Raw genomic sequence first — 14,073 nt, 5'->3', positions numbered from 1 at the left:
AGGATCACTTAAGCCCAGGAGATCCAGGCTTCAGTGAGCTATAATCATGCCACTGCATCCAAGTCTGAGTGACAGTGAGACCCTTCCTCTAAAATAAAACAAAAAAACAAACAAGCAAAAAAAAAAAAGTCATCACAGCACTATTAGTAATAGCTGAAAACTGGAGACTTCTCAGCTGCCATCCACAGTAAAAAATGGCGTTAGAGGTTAGTAGAAAGATTATCTTTTGGGATAGGAAGGGTAAAGTCTGGAAGCAGGTAAGGGGAATATAAGAGCATTTATGACATATTTTCTGTCTCTAATATTTCAATACAGAATTTATATTAACACGAATTTGATGAATGAATGAGTTCTTGTACTGTTTTAAGAATATCTGTTACTTCTTGTTTATACACGTTTCGGAATTGATCTTTCCTATGTACATTCATCCCACAAATATAGTTAGTTTCTGTCTATTTACTATGTGCTAGACAACTACACTAGGCATTGGGAAAACAGAGGTCAGCAAAAAGGTATAGCTTCTCTCTCTTTATGTAGTTTGCAATGCAGTTTATTTGCTTTGAGCAAAATCATATTAGTGTCACCACTTCCATACAAATCTGGACCAGAATTCATTGATGGAATGTTCTGTGACCCAGTTGTTTTTGTTTATCCCCTTCAACTATTTCCTGGATCAGGAAGTCCCTATATCCAGATAAAACTTTACATGTAAAAACTTCCTCTTAATCTTCAGTGGTTAAAGATGTCAAACTTACTGATTTCTTAGATACTTAGATTTGGCCATATTTAAGCTCCAAGAAAGGAAGCATTTCATTGAGACCACATTTCTTCTGAGCTTGTTTGTTAATGAGAGAGTGATCTGCAAAAGTGCATGCTCTACATTTCCTTCCTTTAAGACTTACGTGAGGCATTATCAGTTCCCCATATATCTTTGGGAAGGACACAAAGGGACACCATTATCTCCTCCCCTATCTTTAAATGTGAGAAGCATGTGTCCAATTAAATCTAGTATTTCCTCTTCATTGTTCTGTATGAATAATTAACCTTTCTAAGTGCTGACATCAGGAAGGTTTTGAATCTTCCCTTTTCTTCCAAGGAAAAAATAAAATGAGGAGCAGAACAGATTTTTTTATATATATATATAGTTTTCTTTTTAATCACTTCTAAGGATATAGTTAATCATAAAATACGAGGGTTAAAATATCAAATATTGATCCTGAAAATTATTTTGTTTATTCTTTGGTTGTAATGATTTATTATTAATGTGGGCTTCTCTAGAGTAATAACGTTCTCTAATGCAATCATTTAGAACAATATGGTCACCAGTCTCCTTTCATTAGTCACAAGGGAACACTATAAATCAATTTCTATGATCTTTGCAACTGAAACTTGCTTGATGCCAGCTGTGTTCATTTCTGTTAATTATCATCCTTTTAAATCTCATCCTTTCTGTAAGTGAGATAATGCACTTTAGGACTTTTTTATAGTGTAAATTGTTCTGTTCATCCTCCTACAGGCCTCCGACAAGGTTTTTGCCCCTCTAAGTTGATTTATAATGTAACCTTGAAACAAGGAGAAGCATTAGTCGGCTGCTGTTTTAATACATGGCTTGTCAGCTATTTTATAACTATTGTTATACAACTATTGGCTAGAGAAATTTCTAGATAAGAGGACTTTGAATCCCTAACTGTTTTGAAAAGTTTAGCTGAACATTCTCGATCATACCCATTCTCTGTGCTAATAAATACTTGACTGATGGAGAGAAAACAGCTTTGATCTATCTATAGGCTTTGATATTGTCATAAACCAGTGAACTTGGGGAGCTGAAAATGTGATGAAATCATTTTCCATGTAACCTGTGAAAATAGTTTTCCTCTCTGTTTATGTCTACCTATTCTGCAACACAGAGTTAAGTTATCTTAAGGACTCAATAACATTTTGGAATGAGAGTTCTGTGCAGCTCTTAGTTTCCCTAGTCAAATTTGATCAGGCTCATTTCCATGGTGATTTATTTTTCCAACATGCACAATTGCCATTTCAGAATAATTCTTCACCTGAATTGTCACACAGTCTCCCCTTCTGGCTTCTCTGCCTGCAAATTCCCAGTTCCCATCTCCTTCAATCGCATCTCAATCCATTCACTCCACCAAGCTGAAAACCTCAAGATCCTCCTGCATGTCCGCTTCTCCCCCTCCTCCTCCTCCTCCCCCTCCCCTCCTCCCCCTCCTCCTCCCCCTCCTCCTCCCCCTCCCCCTCCTCCTCCTCCTCCTCCCTCCTCCCTCCCTCCGCATATGGCCCCAGCCTGATCACTTAACCTAAACATGTCCTTCCTCCTCTCTCCTCCTTATCCCGACAACTGTGCTTTTTCCAGACTTTCCATATTTCTTATTTCCAAACTAACAATTCTCCAGTCTTTTCCTCTTTTCTGCTTCACATCTGCTTATATCCATGGGCCACACAATAGGGTCGGATACAGCATGCAAATCTGAACCTACTGCTCGTCTGATTAAATGCACTACTTTTCTGAAGAATGCATTCACCAGAATGGTTCCTTAGAGCTTTTGAATTTTTGGTGCTTATGCCTTTTATTTATGCTTTATACTTTGATGCATTTCTTGAAAATGAGCTCAGTTCTTATGAACAATTTAAAAAATAATACAAAATCTTAGAGCTCTACTTTCAATGGCTTTAGGTTCTAAATGTGAGAAACCAAAGCTCCTATGCACACTATGAAAGCCCCTTTAGTGCAAGCATATCTCTCTCTCTCTCCCTCCTTCCCTCCCTCCCTCTTTCCCCTTCCTTCCTTCCTTCCTTCCTTCCTTCCTTCCTTCCTTCCTTCCTTCCTTCCTTCCTTCCTTCCTTCCTTCCTTCCTTCATCTCTCTCTCTCTCTCTCTTTCTCTCTTTCTCTCTTTCTTTCTTTCTTTCTTTCTGACAGACTCTCACTCTGTTGCCCAGGCTGGAGTACAGTGGCAGAATCTCTGCTCACTGCAACCTCCACCTCCTGAGTTTCAGTGATTCTCCTGTCTCAGCCTCCCGAGTAGCTGGGATTACAGGCGTGTGCCACCATGCCCAGCTGCTTTTTGTATTTTTGTTAGAGACGGGGTTTCACCATGTTGGTCAGGCTGGTCTTGAACTCCTGACCTCGTGATCCGCCGGCCTTGGCCTCCCACAGTGCTGAGATTACAGGCGTGAGCCACCGCGCCCGGCCTTCACTCTTTCCTTTTGCAGTTCTTGCCCAGCACTTTACTCCCCGCCTAGCCAATGTCTTCCATGTCTCCACGCTTTGGCTCCTGCGATTTCCTCTGACTGGTGTCACCGGTTGTATATTTGCAAACCGTACATCTGTTAAGGAGTTAATGCCCAAAATGTATAAGGAACTCAAATGACTCAATAGTAAGAAAACAAAAACCCAATTAAAAAATAGGCAAAGGACCTAGATAGAGAGCCATTTCTCTGAAGAAGACACAAAAATGGGTGCTGGTGTGTGAAAAAATGCCCAACATTAAGAATCATCAGAGAAATGCAAATTAAAGCCATAATGGAATATTATCTCACACCAATCAGAATGGCTGTTATCAAAAAGGCAAGAGGTAACAAGTGTTGGTGAGGCTGTGGAGAAAAGGGAGCCCGTTCACTGTTGGTGGGAAGCCAAATTAATTCAGCCACTATGGAGAATATTATGGAGCTCCTAAAAAAGTAAAAAATGTAACTACCATTTGATTCAGTCCTCAAAGAGACTCAATATTTTCCTAGCACTAGAAGACACCTACTCTTGGACCAGAATTACGTCTGCAGACCGGGAAGGCCCACGGTGAAGTCATCCCAATGCAGGGCAGGGTAGGAAAGCATTCACGGAGTCCCATCCTCACTTGCTACCTCAGCAACAAACCCCAAATCAAGACACTGTGAAAATTCTTACCACGTATGAATACACTTTGCATGTTATTTTTACTTCATCCAAAAATATCTGGCGATAAAAGACTGCTAACATTTCTAAGGAAAATTTTATCTGGGGAAAATCTAGAGTGATGCCATGACTTCTGTTGGATCACAGAATCCTGGGCACTGCTAGCGGAAATCACAGGGGACGGCCCTGAGAGACAAATATGCTGGAGTCAGTTGCTTCCTTCATTTAAGAACAAAGTATCCGTGGAGGCTGGCTTGTGTAAGGGACAGAAGGTGGAGTGGGCTTTGTAAATATCAGACCTATCCATTAAAGATGTCCTTGGAAAGCCGGGCGCGGTGACTCATGCCCGTAATCCCAGCACTTTGGGAGGCCGAGGCGGGTGAATCACAAGGTCAGGAGTTCAAGACCATCCTGGCCAACATGGTGAAACCTGTCTCTACTAAAACTACAAAAAAAAAAAAAAAAATTAGCCAGGCGCGGTGGCAAGCACCTGTAATCCCAGCTACTCAGAAGGCTGAGGCAGGATAATTGCTTGAACCTGGGCGGCAGAGGTTGCAATGAGCGGAGATTGCGTCACTGTACTCCATCCTGGGTGACACAGTGAGACTCCATCTCAAAAAACAAAACAAAACAAACAAACAAAAGATGTCTTTGGAAAATCTTCAGTTGTATAACCCACAGTGTGTGTGTATGTGTGTGTGTGTATTTTAATTTTAGCAAGCAAAACTATAACATACTGACAACTTTAAATATTTTCATCTTTAGCACACTTTTGTTTGTTTCTTTTTTATTTTTATTTTTATTATTTTTTTGAGACAGGGATCTGGCTCTGTCACCCAGGCTGGAGTGCAATGGCATAATCTCCACTCACTGCAACCTCTGCCTCCTGGGTTCAAGTGATTCTCCTGTCTCAGCCCCCCGAGTATCTAGGACTACAGGTGCACACCACCATAGCTGGCTAATTTTTGTAGTTTTATTAGATGGTGTTTCACCATATTGGCCAGGCTGGTCTCAAACTCCTGGCCTCAGGGGATCCATCTGCCTCGGCCTCTAAAAGTGTTGGGATTACAGGCATGAGCCACCACGCCCTGCCTCCTTATTTTTTGAGATAGGGTTCGCTCTGTTGCCCAGGCTGGGAGGGCAGTGGCACAATCAAAGCTCACCATAGCCACAAATTCCTGGGCTAAAGCGATCCTTCTGCCAGCCTCCGAAGTAGCTGGGACTACTGGCATGTGCCAGCACACCTGGTGAATTTTTTTTATTTTTGTAGAACTGGAGTGTTGCTATATTGCCCAGGCTGGTCCTGAACTCCTGGCTTCAAGCCATGCTCCCACCGCCGCCTCCCAAAGCGTTGGGATTACGGGTTTGAGCCACTGTGCTTGGCCTCAACGTACTTTTCAAAGGTTAGTATATGTGCTCACTAAGGAAACATAAACATGGCAATTTGTCAGCCACCTAGAATGTGCTATAAAATTGTAATACCTTCGAGGGGCTGGTCATCGTCTTGGCACAGTACACCCCACTACAAAGAATAATACTGTGGATAACAATTCTTGTTGTCCGTGCTTTAGCTTAGGGCTTTTCTCTCTGTTGTCTCATTTAACCTGTATAACCTGTCTGATAAGTATTATTTACATTTTAGAGATGATTAAAGGGTTCACAGAAGTTACGTGATTTGTCCAAAGTCAGTGAGTTTCTGTGTGATGGAACTGGGTTTCCACTCAGTCTGCTCGATTTCAAAGTCTGTGTTCTTAACAAAGAATGTATAACTTCCTGGGTGTTGAATTTTTGCGTTATTACTTCTGATGAAAGTGACTGTAAAATAGTGAAGAAGTCTACAAAAGTTTGCATAAATGATTTTTAAAAAACAGCTTTATTGAGATACAATTCCCATGCCATAAAATTGGCCCTTTTAAAGTATACAACTCAGTGGTTTTTAGTGCATTCCCAGAATTCTGCAACCATTGACACTACCTAATTTCAGCGCATTCTTAACACGCCGCAAAAAGTACCATTAGCAGTCACTCCCTATCACCTCCACGCCCTTGTCCTGGCAACTGCTAACCTCTTTCAGTTCCTTTGGGTTTGTCCGTTCTGAACATTTCGTGTAAATGCTACTTTACCATATGGGTACTTTTGTGTCTGGCTTCTCTCACTTAGCATGTCTTCGAAGCTTATCCAGGTTATCACACGTCTTAGCGTATCCGTGCTGCCTTCTTATGGCTGAAATTTTCATTGTATGGACACACTACATTTTGTTTATTCGGTAGTTGGCGGGCACTTGGATGTTTTCTTCTTTCTGGCTATTATGTATTATGCTGTTATGAGCATTCATATACGTTTTTATGTGGACAGATTTTCTTCATTTCTCTTTGGTATACACCTGGGAGTGACACTGCTGGTTTATGTAACTGTGCTTAATATTCTAAGGAACTATCAAACTGTTTTACATTCTCACCAGCTGCGAATGAAGGCTCAAATTTCTCCACATCTGGCTAACACTTCTTGTTTTGATTATAGGCATCCTTGAAAGTGTGAAATGGTATCTGAGGGTGGTTTTGATTTGCATTTCCCTAGTGATGAATAAGGTTGAGTATGTTTTCACGTGCTTATTGGCCATTTATCTATCTTCTTTGGCGAAATGTCTACTCAAGCCCTATGCCCATTTTAAATGGGTGTATTTATCTTTTGGTTGTCGTGTGTCACTGACTTTGAGTTTAGAGCATCTGCCACTTTTCTATGTTTACTACTGCTTGGAAATCCTTTGTTTTGTCTCGTCAAGCATATATTCAAACATCTATAATCACTTACTGTGCTCTGTGCCTGTGCTGGAAACTAAGTCCAGTAAGACACGTCACCTCGCCTCTGGAGTATGGCAACCGCTTCATCTTTTCCTTCTCCCAAGCCATCTCCCAACTCTGCACCCTAAATAAACTTTCTAAGAAGTGAATTTGATCATGTCACTTACTTGCTTAATCCCTTCTATGCTTCCTTTATTGACCACAAGGCAAAGTCTAACCCTTTAGGATGGGTTACAAAGCCTTCAAAACTGCCCCTTGCCAGGGGCAAAGTTCTCTCTCTGGTCCATTCTCTATTTCCATCTTGGGTAACTTTAGTGGGGTCTTCTAGTTAAATACTCTATCTAATTCTTTAATCCCACCAGCAGAATTACAGAAAAAGTTCCTAAATAATGTATTCATTTCTTATCTACGTTTCGAGGCTGCTGAGCCATTCACATTGTTAGCGTGTTAAGTGAAACGTGAAGTCACACGATGCGTGGATACAAACTTCCATGAAGAGGTCAGTGACACATACCGGGCGAGGTAGAATACTGGGTGAGGTAGGTTCCAGCCAGACACCTAAACCAGTTCCCAGACAGAAATGAACCACTGAAGCCCTGTCTCTTAACTCTAGATCCTGAGACAGGTGGACCTCTCTTAAGCCTGTGACCTGAAAAACCAAGTGGTATTATTTTCTTGCCGTTAACAGGGCCTTTAAATGTTCCAACCTCATCTCAGTTTTACTAAGAAATAAAGAAAGAGCTGGGTGCTCAGGCTTGGGTCAGAGTGTGAGGCACAGTGTGGCCCTTTACGGACAATGCTTGTGGCGACAGGAATTAATGACATTCCTCCAAGAAGGTGATCCACCCAGGTGGCAGAACCGATTCCTGAGACAGGGTCCAGCTCTGTCATCCAGGCTGGCCTGCAGTGGTGTGATCATAGCTCAATGCCGCCTCGAACATCTGAGCTCACACGATCCTCCCGCCTCAACCTCCTGAGTAGCTGGGACTGTAGCTGGGACTATACCTGGATAATTTTTAATTTTCTTGTAGAGATGGGGTCTTGCTGTTTTGTCCAGGTTTGTCTCAAACTCCTGGCCTCAAGCAATCCTCCCATCTTGGCCTCCCAAAGAGCCGGGATTACAGGCATAAGCCACCAGGCCCAGCCTCAGAACTGGTTCCGTGAAGAAAAACGGTTCCTCTTGAGTGGAGATTCTCCCTCCACCAATCTTTAGAGACTGAGTGTTAGTAAACTAAAGGCAGCTGCAGTTTCCTTAGATACCCCACCAAATAGAATCAGTCTTTGATGTTCAAGGAAGAGGGAACTCACTACTTCACTGTCATATGGCTGAAAATAAATCTAGTATATAAACCTAGAAATATAAAGACTTCCTTTTGAACTTGGGCACGAACTAGATACATGACAAAATCTTGTTTATTTCTATACGTATACATGGACGTATGTATACAGTCATATGACAAAATCTATCTCAAATTATGTATATCTATGTATGCACATATACACACATATAAAGCAGGGACTACAAAATTCAAAAACAAGCCTGAAGTGGGGTTTATGTTATTTATTGCTGCATAACAAACTAACCCAAAATTAAGTGGCTTGAGGCAATCTTTTTGTAGTGTGCATCATTTCGTGAGTTAGCAGCTTGGAAAGGGACCAACTCCTGTGGCATCACCTGGGGTGATCAGGGCTAGATGGCTTTTCCAGTCGTCTTCTTCGCTCACAAGCCCAGCACCTCACTGCTCCTTAGCCTCTCTCTCCACATGATTTCTTGTCCTCCAGGGCCTCTGCCTGTGGCTGGCTTGGATTGCGCTCAGGAAGGTGGTCCTAGGGTAGTCATGCTTCTCAAACGGCAGTTGGTTTCCAAGACAGCAGCAAACTAGCAGTTGGTTTCCAGGACAGCAAGGCCTCTTACAAACTAAGCCTGGAACTGGCCTAACCATTATAGCACTATTTACGTTATACTGTGTTCTACTGATCAAAGCAGTCACAAACTCGAGGGGAAGGAAACGGACCCCTACTCTCACTAAGAGAAGTAGCAAAGAATTTGCAGGCATCTTTCATCTGCCTAAGTGTAAGATCTATTAAGCACATACACACACTCCATAAAGCTTCCCCTCTACAAAAATATCGCTACCATGCCGAGTCCTCAGCCGTCTGCACACAGATAAGAACGGGGTGCTATACATACTGCATACGACTTGAACTTTTTTATATTTAATGGTGAGAATAATTAAAATTCCCTCAAGTTTTATTACTTCTTTGACTTGTATATGTGTATTTTAGGACAAACATTTTAAGTTGCATGAAGCACACAGCAAGCTTTTAATAACATGTAACTAAAATCTTAGAAGCATTAAGAATAGTTTATTAATGCCCAGGGGATCATTCTAGTCTAGTACCTTCGATTTACTAAAGTCACAAAAGTTATGTTGGCTTGTTTTATGAATATAATTTTAGCCACATGGTAAAGTATAGCTTTGTACAGGTGTCCTCACATGTCTGGTCCACTGACATCTAAGAAATCCAACTCCGGGGTTAGGAGAGAAGAAGCAAAGGACCTAATAAAAACCACATGTTAACCATTAATGTTCATTTACCAAATCTTGCTTAAACTCTTGTACTCTCAAAGCTAATTTCGTCCAACTGCCTTTTAATTATAGTCTCTTGTTCAGAGTTGCAAATATAATGGCTTTTTAATATGACGTGCACTGTTCTGTGTCCAGTGTAGGATGTAATCATGCAATTTATTCAGTCAGAGCCAGTGCATTAGGTAATTAAAACACAAGCACACACAGATTCCTGCACATGCATATAGCCAGCAAAAAACAATCTGAGAAACAAGAATATTTGTCAACAATATAACAACCTGACAAATTTGCTTTCAGATAGAATTCTGTAAATCCTATGTCCACAAATGTGTATTGTAGCTATGGTGAAATACGGAAGTCAGATATCACTGGGTGAGCTGTGCACATATCACAGGGTATCAAACAAACAACACTGATCTGAAGTAGGAACAGAAGTGATATCACCGTCGAACAGTCTTGGTAGATAATGATAATTCTCCATACTGGTGAGCTCTTCATTATTCAAGATGCTGGAAGATGAACAGACCCTCAGTCCCCTGTCTCTTACAGAGAAGGAAGGCAGAAAAGAACGGTAACAAGATTTAAGATTATTTTCGGGCCGGGCGCGGTGGCTCAAGCCTGTAATCCCAGCACTTTGGGAGGCCGAGACGGGCGGATCACGAGGTCAGGAGATCGAGACCATCCTGGCTGACACGGTGAAACCCCGTCCCTACTAAAAAATACAAAAAACTAGCCGGGCGAGGTGGTGGGCGCCTGTAGTCCCAGCTACTCGGGAGGCTGAGGCAGGAGAATGGCGTGAACCCGGGAGGCGGAGCTTGCAGTGAGCCGAGATCTGGCCACTGCACTCCAGCCTGGGCGGCAGAGCGAGACTCCGTCTCAAAAAAAAAAAAAAAAAAAAAGATTATTTTCACTATTATGAAGATGATCAAACAAAATAATTTAAGAACTCTTAGTGGTGATTACTTTTGGGAACTAGGAATAGATGTGTGCCTGTGTTACATGTATATGCACACACAAACACATTTTTTTCTTTTAAGGAGAATTATTAGTCTATTAAAGTTGTTCACTTTTATTTCAGTTTCATTTCAGAGTAATCATATTTTATATAAAAATGAGTAACACTTGCCGGGCGTGGTGGTTCATGGTGGTATTTTTTTTTTTTTTTGAGATGGAGTCTCACACTGTCGCCCGGGCTGGAGTACAGTGGTGCAATTTCTGTTCACTGCAACCTCAGAATCCCAGGTTCAAGTGATTCTCCTGCGTCAGCCTCCCAAGTAGCTGGGATTACAGGCACATACCACCACACCGGGCTAATTTTTGTTTTTTTAGTAGAGATGGAGTTTTGCCATGTTGACCAGGCTGGTCTTTCACTCCTGACCTCAGGTGATCTGCCCACCTTGGCCTCCCAAAGTGCTGGGATTAGAGGCATGAGCCACCGCGCCTGGCCCAGCACATACATCTTCAACAAACATGATAAAAAATTTAAAAAACTCTATACATGTAAGATTCTGTTTGTTGTTTACGGGCTGTGAAGTCAAATGCCAGCTTGAAAACAGAAAAATATGTATTCATTCATCAGGATTTGGGTTTGTCAAATGCCAGTGTCTGGAAAGGTGAAAAGCTAGATGAACCGAGACTTTTTTCAGTTTTCTCTGGGTATGTGTTCAGGTATCTTGCATTCGTTCTTATTTAAAATACAAATGTGGAGAGCCTATGTACATTTCTTCTGGAACCATAAAGGATTTCAGGTGACACATCCTCATATATCCTCATTAGCTAACCTCCTTTTCCTTTTTTTTTTTTTTATTTCTCCATTGCATCCACATGCTTTCTTCCTCTTACCTTCTTAGCAGTTTTAGGGTTCCTTTTCGGAAGAACAGTAAAAACAAAAACAGCTAGGAAGCTGGCTGAGTAGCATCATATTCCTCAGGCAGGATTTGACTAAGCCTTGGGATCCAGATACACAAGCATTTTCTCGGATTGCTGTTTCTTACACAGTTAAGCTTTAGAGTTGTTAACAGGGAGTTTTGGACCCTTCAGCTCCAGAAAAGAGCTAAACAAGAACAGCCACCTGAGAACAGCAAGAGGGATGGAGACTGGCTCCCGGTGGAGAGGCTGGTCTACCTTTTAGAAATGCTCACGGTTCAGGAAGAAATATCTCCATCCACCCCTCTTTGTGCCCTGCATCTCGGCTCTCCAGCTTGCAGCCTAAACCCTGCCCCTGACTTCCTCTGGTCTTGAGGGCTGCTATTTACTCCTGCCTTTTGCCTGGTCTTCAGAGGTACTCTGTCCCAATTCATCTCCGAAGTAGAAAACCACAGAAGAGTGAATCAAACACAATGCTACCAAGGCAAAACGAGCTGAGAGCATGCTCTGGCATCTTGACCAAATACCAAATTCCCATCCCAAGTTCTAAACTCACGCGTTTGGTTTGGAGGAAATGCCACACTTACAAATGGATTACGTACCCAGTGGTCCTCACTCAGTACCCACATTCCTGTAAAAATGATACTAGAAATTCTAAACCAAATTAAGAAATAATTTCCATAGTCCATAGTAGCAATTAGCTCATACTGACGTCAAAATGTAAGCCTTTGATTTTTTTGCTTGTTTTAAAGACATATTTTAGACTTTGGCATTTTAAAAATCAAGATTAATCTTGAGTTGGATACATTTACTTAGTGTGGTATTGTTATTGCCTGAAAAGCCATTAAATTAATGGTATGCTTAGCATTACCTCCAGTGATGTCTTAAATCTTAAAATCAAATAATTATGGTTATTTTAATTATACCTGATTATCACATTAATTCTGGGGGAAACATGCATTTCAAGTTTGATGGCTGCATAGTTTTGGCCAGTATGAGGTGATTCCAATCAGGGATTCACTTAATACTGATAAAAATGAGTTAATCCCTACATTAGATTTTATTTTTACCAGCTACTTTCTGACAATTTCTCCCTTTATCCATGTGTAACTACTGTCTCTGAGTTTCCTTCCACAGCGAGTAAATACACCAGATCCCGTCTCATCTGTTAGTAACAAGAAACTTCTTCTCACTCTGTGGCTTGCCTCCCACTGTGGCCCGCTCCCTGAAGGACACTTGCACATTTGCTGTTGAACAAAAGTGGCATGAATTATGCAGCCCGTTTCCCCTTAATGAACATTTAAGTTATGGGTTTATTACTATTAAAAATACTATTCAGTCAACGTTCTTGAACAGATCCCTTTGTACATTAGTGCAAATAACCCTCAATACCTCAGAATGTGACTTTATTTGAAGGTAGGGTCTTTACAGAGGTCCTCAAGTTAACATGAGGTCATCAGCGTGGGTGATAATCCCACATGACTGGTATCCTTGTTCGGACACAGGCACAGAGGGAAGGGATGTGGGGATACAGGGTGAACGCCATGTGAACACGAGACAGTCACCTAAAGCCAAAAAGGGAAGCCTGGGCCAGTCCTTCCCTCCCAGCCTCAGAAGGAACCAGCCCTGCCAACACCTGGGGTTTGGACCTCTAGCCTCTGGAACCGAGACAATACATTTCTGCTAAGTCACCTAGCTTGGGGGTACTACTATGGCAGCTCTACAAACAAATATAGCAGACTTTACAATATTTATTTCCAAACTGGCTGTGACAATGTATACCTTCCCCAACCGCACGTAAGCCTAACTTCCCACCATACCTCACCTATACCGAACATCAGTCTGTTCAGTTTTGCTAAATTTTAAGAACAAATAAATGGTATCTCTTTTCAATGCAGACTCTGATTTTTTAAAATACAGACTTGGCATATTTCTGAAGTTTCATATTCTTTAGTTGTAAAATATCTAAAATGGATTCAAATGGACTAACCCTATCAAGTAATCACTCACATCTAACCGTATGATTTCCATATAGTTTGATATAGTGATAAAAAGAAAACAAAAATTAGAATGAAACAGAGATGACTTTAAAAAATGTTTAATGACTCATTCATTTATTGACTATCTACTGCAAATTTTTCATTCTCTAGGACTATGACATGTACCATGAAGAATATTTTTATTTTTTACTTTTTTTAAAAGATGGGCTCTTGCTGTTATCCAGTCTGGAGTCCAGTGGTGCAATCACAGCTCACTGTAGCCTCAAACTATCCTCCTGCTTCAGCTTCCTGAGTAGCTGGGAACACAGGTGTGTGCAACCAGGCCTAGCTAAGTTTAAAAGTGTTGGGGGAGCTGGGCGCAGTGGTTCACACCTGTAATCCCAGCACTTTGGGAGGCCGAGGTGGGCGGATCACTGGAAGTCAGGAGTTTGAGACGAGCCTGGCCAACATGGTCCCAGCACTTTGGGAGGCCAAAGTGGGCAGATCACCTGAGGTGAGGAGTTCAAGACCAGCCTGGCCAACATGGTGAAACCCCATCTCTACAAAAAATACAAAAATTAGCCAGATGTGGTGGTGTACGCCTGTAGTCCCAGCTACTCAGGAGGCTGAGGCAGGAGAATCCCTTGAACTCGGGAGGCAGAGGTTGCGGTGAGCCGAGATCACGCCACTGCACTCCAGCCTGGGGGACAGAGCCAGATGCCTACTAAAAAAAAAATAATAAAAAAAAAATACAAATAAAAACAATTTTTTTTTTTTGCAGAGACAGGATCTCACTATGTTACCCAGGCTGGTCTGGAACTCCTGGCCTCAAACTATCCTCCCGCTTTGGCCTCCCAACAAAGCGTTAGGATTACAGGCATCAGTCACTATGCCTGGCTGAAGTATTTATTTAAAAAGCAAAAACTAA

This window comes from Theropithecus gelada, chromosome 5 (genome assembly GCF_003255815.1).
Source record: "Theropithecus gelada isolate Dixy chromosome 5, Tgel_1.0, whole genome shotgun sequence".
Lineage (NCBI taxonomy): Eukaryota > Metazoa > Chordata > Mammalia > Primates > Cercopithecidae > Theropithecus > Theropithecus gelada.
The sequence above is the reverse complement of the archived record's forward strand: the minus strand, read 5'-3'. Positions refer to the sequence as shown.